The following is an 11238-nucleotide window of genomic DNA, read 5'->3' as shown; positions in this document are numbered from 1 at the left end:
ATATCTACGGGTAAGCATTCCTATTGCTTTAGCATTCCGCAATGCATAATTTTTTTATTATCTCATTTGTAATTTTGTAATAAATACAAATATAAAGTTATTATTAGCACTAACCTTTACGTTTTCTTTCAATGTCTTGAAGATTTCTTCACATACCTCTGTCTTCTATGAATTTATATATGGAACACCCATACAAGTGACTCAGTCTTTTGTAACTAATACCTGATGAAAGAAAATCTAAAGTGATCTCCAACTTTACTCTTGGTGGTAAAGCCTTTCTTATAATAGAATGCTGTAGTTGGATTTTTGGCATCACAAAACTCAACAAAATATAAAACACATCTGGCATTATTCGTGAAATACTAATATACTCTTTTACGTCTTCATTGCGAAGTTCTTCTAAAATAAGTGCGAATTATCCACGTTCATTCCTTTTTAAAATTCATGGTCTTGTCCAGACGTGTTTTTCCAATAAAGCTTTTGTTAATTTATTCAATGCAATTTGACACAGTTTCCGAAGTAAACGGAACAGTCGAACATTGTTTTTTTTTTAGAAATATTTACCATTTTCAGGATTTGTTTCTCTATTGATCTTGCAATAGTACTTAGCTACTGGCTGAAAATTTCCTTGCCACATGTATACCGTTCTAGCACGCGCCAAGCCAGGACAGTAACTCAGGCTAGGCTACCGGGATATTTAGCTTGCTATCTTAGCTTGAAAACTAGCCTCGTGTAATTCGGGCATAATGCATAATTATGGAGCTCATGGATAGTAGGTATATATAATTCTCGTTCTGTTAGTATGTCAGTGATAATTTCATCATTTAGTATTACTTGTTCTGCAGCTCCAGTAATGTGTTATGTTTCTCTTTTAATTTAGTTAACATATTCGCGCTTATTTGTGATTATTTTCTATAACCTTATTAGTCATTTCTATCTTAATTAAAATATTGCAACTAATTTGTCTTTTTCTAATTCGGATTACATTTTCTCCTCATATTTTTAACTAAGTCCAATTCTACGTAGAAATTATCGATCGCTAATTTTTTGTGACATTTTGACTTTCTTCTATGTTTTCCATTCCAGCATACCCATTTTGTCTTATCTAATACTCTAATTTGTAAAAATATAAAAGATTTATTTACTCTAGGCAAAATTAAAACGTTTTTGCGATTTCAATTATAGCCTTCTTTCTTTCCAACCGGTAAATCCCAATCGGATTATAAAAATAAACTCCAAAAAAATTCTCAATTAAATTACGGCTTTTCATAGTATTTTCTTTCAGAAACGCTTTTGTTGCCAAATATAAATTGCCTTTTCGTGCCTGCCGTTTTCCCGAAATGGAGCAATACACACTTCCCGCGTCATATTAACGAATTAAGAAAGAAAATATAATAGTGTTATGTAAGAAAACAGCAGAAAATTGATAATGTCAAAATTTGGGTCTGTTTTCGTGAAAGAATGAGTTCCGTTGATATAAATGTTGTTACAAAATAAAAGAATCAGTAATCAAATAAAAAATTGTTTTTTTCCATAGAATTTTTAGAAGCAAAATAGAGTTATAAATGTTGGGAAAACATTTTACACTTTTCCAATTTTATTACAATCTATCTATACCATCTCGACCTAAATATTTAGGTACATAATAGACAATCAGTAATAGGACTGATAATTAAAGCATTATAACATGCAGGGAGGCATCCAGCGATGCACCCCTTTTTTAAATTTAGTCCTTAACATTGACTATGTTTGAGACTTATCTAGACATACTACATATACAGTACGTTAAGTTTTAAATTAGATATACACACTATAAATGGCAACATTGCGAGTGGTCGACTTTCCACGAACCTCCGTTGCCCCGTCGCCAATAATTTGTCATTATACAGCGGTTGTTTAAAGCAATAAGAGCGTAGATTTTTAATTTATTTTTGTAAACAGCATCTGTTTATACGCCCACAGAAAAGGTTCAAATAATAAAATGGTTTTATGCTGGACAACAGTATTTAGATTTATTTTCTGTGTTTTTGAGAGGAGAACAATTCCTTGCGTACAGTCAGTTCATAATATTGTTAAAAATTTTGAAAGTTGTTATTGCCTCAAAAATTGCAGACAATATCACGCTTGAGAAGTGTCACCAGAAAAAGTTGAGGAAAGAGAATACCGGGATACACAAATCTGTGCAACAATCGAGGTAGGTTCAACACATTCAAGTAGAAGCGTCGCTAGGGAGTTAGATGTTACAGCTTGTCAAATTTAAGGTGATACTTGACAAATTTGTCCACTTGCGTAGAAAATTAAGTGAGAACGCATTCGGAGGAAAAGAGATACATAATGCGCTCGGTCTCTTCGCCTCGTTGGTACACTCCATACTACAAGTTTACAGAGAGTGACCTTATTTATTAATGGAACTTCTATGATATGTCTATATTGTATGTTATTTTGACGTTTCAATTTTTCCTTCGGAAATTTTTCTCAAAATACAAAATATTTTGTTTTTGTTGGTAAAAAAATTCTTCTAATAAATATATTTTATTTGACTCATTAATATTGACCATTCAGTCAGCGAGAATTGCTCAAGCTAGGGATAGTTTCTTTAAGATGCGCGTTCTATTCTGCGATACACATATAAATATTAAATTGAGATTAAAACTTGTAAAATGTTTTATCTGGTCTGTTCTTCTCTACGGAGTCGAAACATGGACTTTAAAAATAAAGAGCCTGAATAGAATCGAGGCATTTGAAATGTGGGTGTACCGTAGAATTTTAAAAATTCCTTGGACAGCACGAAAAACAAATGAAGAAGTACTAGCGAGACTCAATTTAGAAAAAGAACTATTGAGAACAGTCAAAAGAAGAAAAACCAGTTATTTAGGGCATTTGTTGCGCAACGAGAAATACTACATCCCTCAGTTGATAATAAAAGGCAAAATAGAAGGAAAGCGAGGAATTGAAAGAAAAAAATTGTCCTGGTTACGTAATATCAGAAACTGGACAGGACTTGGATTTGAGGAACTCTTAAGAACAGCTGAAGATAGACAAACGTTTGCCACCATAACCGCTAACCTCCATTGATGGAGACGGCACTTGAAGAAGAAGAGTCATGTTGAAGCGGCAGTTTTTTCACTTATATAAATGTCTCGTTCTGTAATTTTAGAAAAGGAATATTTTCAGAGATGAAAGCTTTACATTTGCGTTACAGTAAACTGTATAAGAATAAAACAACAATAGTTCTAAATTTTAGTAAGTCATAAATATTTTAATATGTTTATTTCTTTACAATAGAATAATACCAGCCCCGTTGGGATGGCTGTCAACATCCGGTATATAGGTACTAAACTGTATAACTTTATTAACTTTCCCGAATATTTTATTTTTGTAAGGAGATTTTGTAGAAATATTTCGTATAAAATATATCTCAAATAGTGACTGAGTTGTCAATATGAATAAGTCAGATAAAATAAAATTATTAGAAGAATTTTTTTACCAAGTAACAAACACAAAATTTGTTTAATTTATTGGTATTTCGTATTTTGAGTTAACGATTTTCAAAGTGGAACTTGAAACTTTAAAATAAACTTATTTTAAACTAAAATTGTGGCTTATTCTCAATAAAAATAGTAAATTACAATATTATGCCATAAGAAAATAGATTAAGAATAATGTTTATTTTAAATGTTTTAAAGTTTTTCATGAATCCATTTTTTATAATTATTATAGTTCATTTCGCTATGATAATCTCCAGACTTCGTACCAAATTTAAATGTCAAACATGCGTTTTTTATGAACCGGTGTGAACAATAATCAGTCTTTACCCTTTGGACACTGGCTTGTGCAAACCTTCGGTGGTATTGCCTCCCCAGTATCTGTCATGGGTATGAGAGGAATGAATATAAGTTTTATCCATGTAAATTATGGGCCGATTTTCTTCCCTATATTAATTAATATTTCTGAGAAACTTCCTCCGGAGCACTTGTATATCGGGTTTTCCATTAGGATTTTCCTGTTATTCTTCGCATTCTTCCATCGAAATTCCATATCTCTCATCACTTTTCTCAAAGTTTCATGCGACCCTGTATAAATATTGTCTTCATTATTTTTTTTTGTTATATGTCGCAATGTAGGAACTCGTTTTTCCGTGACATAATAATTTATTATTATACGCCGAAGTAAACCTTTGTCAAATTCGCCCAAGTTGGATTTTGGGGCAGATCTCATTCTTTTGTTAGGCGTCGAAAATGAAGTAGAAGCACCTTCTTCTGTATTTTTTATTTTACGAGAGATCCGTTTTATAGTGGCTATACTTATTCCCGTTGCTAAGGAAGCACGCTCTTGAACTTTTTTAAAATCTTTAACATGCGAATTTTGCATCGCTTCTCTCTGCATAAAAATAATTACATTTGCTATTACCTCCCTCGTTTGTCCAGACAAGACTTTGCCTTCTAATTTTGAATGAAAATCCATGTTTATAATTTAAAATACTTAACAATAATTATTTAAAAAGTCAAAAGTATCTTGCACTTCGAAGGGCCAAGAAATAATAAGGACGAATTGTGTTGTGGTCGAATGCGCATCGTGGGTGGAGCTTAATTTAAAATCGTCCAAGTATCACGTTAAATTTGACAAGCAATAGCAATGTTACTGTAACGAAAGTGTGGAAAAAGCCAGTTACAAGAATTTTAAATATTCTAAAACTCGTTATTTGTAGAACGATATGTCCTTGGCTCTCTATTTCTTTTTTAATTTCTTGTATATCTGTGGGATCTGTGGGATGAATATGATGAATCACTACTCTAAAGGGTTTGTCTTGCTTTTGATAATATTTATGATATCTGGTTTTTTTCTCATCAAGTGCTTTTACTATACCTACTGTCGTATATTTTAATTGTTTGAGTATTTTTTTACACTTAGTAATAATATTATTGTTATTTTATAAGAAAATTAGAGAAAATCATAGTTAGTAAAAATAGAGAAAGCTTGATAGCAGAAGATTATAATGGTCTTGATAAAGAACATTTTTATAGCTTTCAGCAATTACTAGACAGCCAGAAAAATGTACTTATTTTTTCCTCATGTAATATTCCAGATAGACTTTTCTTCTGGTTTCATAATTTTCTCCATATAAATTTTAATAGTGAATCCAATTTCATCAGTTCTTTTTATATAAAAAAGCAATTTTGGTTGCAAACCTTGCAATTTCCAATCACAACACTAAAAGATATGTTTTTTTTTTATTTTAGTTTTGAGCGTTCATTATATTCTTTTATTTTACAAGTCCAATTAAATTTTAAGTCGACTAAAGTGATATAGAAACAAATAAATTTCTCAAAGCATTAAAAAACATCCACGAAAACTGTGGAGCAACTGTTTGGTATTCTACAAATACTTTCTACCGATTCCCTATGAATTCAAGAAGCGTTTGTCATCCAAGAATGCGTTTTCCTGTAAAAGTTTTTGTGAAGCCCTCGGTAATCTGACGGCACAGGAACTCTGGAAAGTTTTCAGATAGGGAAGATGATAGAATGTTGAAAGTTGATATTGATATTGTTGGAACCGTTTGTTACCAGGGACGGAGAGCGAAAAGTATCCAATTATTGTTACAATAGTTACGTATAGATATAAATTGTATATTGTATAGAATATATAATTAAACACACTTTTTGGTATATAAACATTGGGTTAAAATACGAAAATTAGATTTCTAATCTCCAGCTATATCTATCATGTTTCAAATTCATTATACTCTAATATTTATTGTTATGTAATTACTACAAACAATAATATTGTTTTTTTCCAGACAATATATAAAAAAATTTTACAAAACATCTATTTTTCAAAAATATACACAAAAGTAAAAATTCAATAACATTAATGTTGTGATTCAATATGATCTTTATCACTATCAGTTTCAATATAAGTATCCGATTCTAAATCATGTTTGTCATAATATAATACTTTATAAATAAAATGTTCTTGAGAGTTACTTTCTTCTTCGTAGAGATAATAAAAATTTGTTATTCGTTCACCAAACTCATAATTTAATCCTGTACTGCCCAATTTTTTTTAACTCCAAAAAAACATTACTGCTTCTTCCATGTTAGGAAGAAATTTTAAAATTTTTGGAGATTTTTTTAATTCTTTATTTCCTTTGTAATATAATAGGGTTTGTGACTCTCAAGTTACAATGGAAAAAAAACTTAATTTTTATGAAAGTCGACACAGCAATTAGAATTAGGTGTAAAGCACAAATTTACATTACATTTTTTACATATTACTTTTAGCACGCCTATGCATCCCGGTTTCTTGCAACGACCGCACTTTTCTGAAACTTTAGGTCAATGGTCTATTCCCTCTTTCCGCATGTTTTTCTCCGGTAGAGAAGCGATAGGTCCTCTTTTCCTCTGTTGCTCTATTTCTTGTTCTATTATAGATAGACTGGGCTTTCCCCTCTTCTTGAGGCTCTCTTTACCCTCTTGGAAAAGACAAGCGGCAATAGATGCTTTAACATCTATCAGCTTTTTTCTTATGCCAAGTAACTGGGCGTCTCTTCTATAAAGTAACCAAGCATTTACAACTACTAAATCAAATATATGAATCACAAGGTGGAGCTACCACTTTTTAGAACGAATCCTAGTTCTATATAAAGCTATCAACGAGTCCATTAAGTCCACTACGCCCATACATTTGTTGTAAAACGTTACAATGTTAGGAGATTCCACAAGAATGGTTTCTTTCTTTGCTTTGTCCCATCTTTGAACATGACTCTGAACAAACGAACTCAGTACCTACAGAGGGAATACTCAACTTGTCCAGTTTAATTTGCAATTACATACTTGTAAACCAGTTATCAAAATATATCGTATGGTAAGCATTTCTTGGAATTATTGTGGCCAATCGAAGAACCACATTTCCGCTGACTCCAACATTTGGTAAATATTCTTGATGCTCTTCTTTACCAGTATACAGTTCAAAATTATATATAATTCCGTTGGTATCGCGTAGGAGAAACGCTTTATAGCCTCACTTTTTTCGGTTTGTTTTTCATATACTTTTTTAGACTGTTTTCCTTTAAAAGGAATAACTTGTTCATCCACTGAAAATTTGCTATAACTGGTTCTAAAAGCGGTTTTAACCAAATTAAAAAAAAAAGCGGAAAAGGCAACGCAAAAGTTAATACCACATGTTTTGAAATGTTGTTAAATAAAGAAGTTTCTAATAAGTTATCTTTTTGTTTGTATCTTTACGCCCGTGCGGACCATAAAGTAGCTTTATGCCCTCGCGGACGTAAAATACACTATTACGTAGTTGGTAACTAAGCAATAAAAAAACACAATAATAAACTAGTATGACATAAAGTATGAGAGGTATAGTTTCAAAGTGTACAATCTCCATATTTCAGAAAAAATTAGTTAGATGTCGCATTACGTTAAGTTTCTAGTCCTGAATCGAAACAATAGAAAATCTCTTTTCAAAATAGTCATTCTCCAATAAATTTTGAGGGCAGAAAATTAGACTTCAATTCAAAACGTACAATCTCCAGTGACATTTAATTTTCAAACTATACAATCTCCTATCCAATATTTAAAATCAAAGAGTACAATCTCCAATGGGTTTTTCTTGTTTATAGTGGCGAATATTTCAAAGCGTGCAATATCCTGTTCGGACTTGTCAACAAATCTTGCGCTAAAAACGTTCTGTTTTTACGTTATATGTTAGTGTTAGTTGCATGTGATTTGTGAAGCAGCACAGTTTGTTTATTAAAGTAGTATCATCATATTTTTCGAATTCTTAAAGTAATAAATCGTGGAATGGAGGTAAATGTTACTCCTGTAGTTAGTAATAAAGCACGAAAAAGGCAACGTATTACCACATCATGAAAAAGAAGTCAGCAAAAAAAATTGAAGTAAGTTTCATCAAAGGATTTTGTATATGTTTGTATAAACATGGATTTTATTTTAGGTATAGTCCACATTTGCTCCCAATTTATCCGAAATGTGGACACAAAAGTGGTTCTTTTCAATGTACGTTACTACAAATAAACGAAATAATACGTTTCCACTCTAAATTTTATGGGACGAAGGAGAAAACATTTCTCAAGATAATTTTCTGCTGAAACATTGCAAAACAGTTCCAATACAGCGTAAACGCCCCAAAAATTCGCAACATGTTGCAAAAACATTTCAAACACGATTTTATATTCTGACTAACGAAAACAGAATGTTGGCTGTGTGTAAGAAAGCTTTTATGGAAGTTTTGGGTATAACAAGGAGACGGCTTGATGCAGTTTCAAAAAATTTCTATAGAACTTCCCTTCCTGCAATGGAAAATCGAGGTGGCGATAGAAAGCTGTTGAGAAAAAATGCTGTTATGGATTTTATTAACAAATTCCGCGTAACTAAATCTCATTATTGCCGGGGACAAAGCCAACGGTTATATCTGGATTCTTCTTTGAATATAAAGTCGATGTGGAAAATGTACTTAAAAGAAAATTAAAACCTTCCAGTAAAAGAAAGCTATTTCAGGAAAAATTTTAATACACAATATAACCTTAGTTTTGGTTCTCCTAGAACCGATGCATATTCGACAAGCTTACAATTGACAGAAAATAAAAGCGTGCCATGATAACGACATGAAAGCCAACTTAATCATCCAAAAAAGGGTACATACGTTGATGTCCAAAGCATTTTAGACCCTTTTGAAAGAACGGGATAAAGATGTAGAAACGTTATCTTTTGACTGTCAGAAAAATCAAGTTTTGCCTAAGATTCCGGATCAACAGGCGTATTATTTACGTCAATTTTATGTGTACAATTTTACCGTTGTCAGAGGAACTTCCAAAATTAATTTAAATTCATCTAATGTCACTTATTTCTGTTGGACCGAAAACGAGTACAAGAAAGGTTCGAACGAGGTTGCCTCCTGCATTTATTACATTCTTGAAACGGCTAATTTTGGAGATGATATTCATACTATCAGGCTCATGTGTGATGGATGCGGAGACCAAAACAAAAACACGACACTCATATCTATGTGTTGTTATTGGTTTTGTAGACAAGATAAAATTAGAAATATTGAAGTAATATTCCCAGTGAGAGGACATTCTTTCATGCCTCCAGACCGGGTTTTTGAAAATATCGAAAATGATATTAAAAAAAGCGAGATAATTTTAAAACCTCATGAATATCTGGAGATGTTTTCAAAGTATAGTACTCTTCATTTGGTTGGATAATTAGTCGAAATATACGCCTGGAAAAATGAAACAAGCAAGCACATTAAGGCTCCAGGACAATAACATTTTGCTTTCTCAAAAATGAAGAGGATTATTTTAACTAAAAGCTCTCAAGGCACAGTGTTAGTCCGCGGTGAGTTAGCCTATAAGACGGATGTTGGTGTGGGAAAATCTTTCAAACATTGAAAGAATGAAACCTGCCAAAATTCCGAAACATAATGTCGTGGTCAATAACGACAAAAAGGTTGATGTTAATAATTTATTATGTTGTCATTTTGGGGAAGACTGGAGAAGTGATTCCCGTTTAAGTTTTTACAAATTCATCATCATCGAAGACAATCGAGAAGACAATGCAGCACCAGAAAATGGAACTGTCGACGATGAAACGTTGTGTGAGAACGTCGAAGAAGATGATGGACTTTCCATTTAATTAACTATTTTTTAATGATTAAATGTGTTATATCTCAATGTAAGTTATTTTCAGAATTACTAGTGTTAGAATTACTTAGTTATTTTTGAATAGTTTAAAGAAAAAATTTGTATATTAACTCGTAGTTGTCATATAAATGTAATAGAAAAGAAAGATTAGTTTAATTGTTCATATGAAATAGGTTATCCGTTTTTTTCGATTACTGAAAATTTAGGAAACATGGAGATTGTACACTTTGAAACTATCCCCTCATTTTATGACTGTTATTCAATATGTAACTTAAGAGTTACAAGTAGCAACACAGGGTTAATATCAATTTCTACATCTTTAATCATTTTAATTACTTGTAGGTATCTTTCCGATTGCATTTATTAATTATTCTTTACTTAATCGGTTAAATAGCGAAGAGCGTCCCTGTTTACCGGATGGCGAGGGAAACAAAACTTGAGATTTTGGTAGAATTCGCAGCATAAAAATTTTATGAACTCTGTCGAGATACAGTTTTCAAGTATAGACCATGAATACGTTTTGATTGAGCACATAGAGCTTTCTTTACGGTTAATACATTATTTTTGGGTAAATGTGGTGAAGCTACGATGTCAAAAGTAGAAATACGAGGAATAATAAATAGGAAAAGATAATAGTATGCTGATCAATTAACTAATTATTTATATTCTTAGTTTTTTAAAGCAATTTATATAATATTCAGGTTAACTTTTTAGTTAATAATAGTATTCGCACTATACTAAATATAGTATAGTGCGTATAATAATAAAATAGTAATTCCATTATGGTATAGAATATCTTCTTCTTCTTCTTCTTCGGCTTTTCCCATTATGAGTTCGCCGTTTTCGTCCTCCACAGCACTCTATTCTCTCAGTCACCTTTTCTGAGGTCTTTATCTATCATAGCATTTCCGACGTATGTTTTCCATCTTGTAGCAGGTCTTCCTCTCCGTCTTCTTCCCGGCGGGTCCCAGTTTAATATTATTTTCGGCCACCTATGCTCTGGCATTCTTTGTACATGCCCGTACCACTGCAGGGCTCTGTTTTCCAACTTTTTTGTAATTGAGCATTTTACTTCCATTCTGTTCCATATTTCCTCCGTTCTTATTCTATCCGCTCTTAGACATCTTCTCATAAAGTCCAGTTCAACTGTTTTTATTTTATTTCGTATTGTTGTTGTCATTGGCCATACTTCCGTAGTTGCCATAGTTGTTTCCTGGGCACGCTATCGTATGCTTTCTCTAAGTCGATATAGGTCGTATGTGTTTCAATGTTTTTTTTCTTTGTTCTTTTCAATCACCTGTCTTATAATGAATATATTATCTAAACATGATCTGGCTTTTCGGAATCCGGCTATAATGGTCCATGTGTTGTTCTAGTTTTTCTTTTATAACTGATGAAAAGATTCTTGCTATTGAAGGCATTACACTGATCCCTCTGTAGTTATTTGGTGACCTTTTGTCACCTTTTTTGAAAATGGAGGACATGTATGATAAATTCCACTCTACGGGAATCTTCTCTCCTGCTTCGATTTTATTGAACAACACTCGTATAAAGGATACTATCCTTGCGCC

This window comes from Diabrotica undecimpunctata, chromosome 4 (genome assembly GCF_040954645.1).
Source record: "Diabrotica undecimpunctata isolate CICGRU chromosome 4, icDiaUnde3, whole genome shotgun sequence".
Taxonomy (NCBI): Eukaryota; Metazoa; Arthropoda; class Insecta; order Coleoptera; family Chrysomelidae; genus Diabrotica; species Diabrotica undecimpunctata.
Note: the sequence above shows the minus strand (reverse complement) of the source record.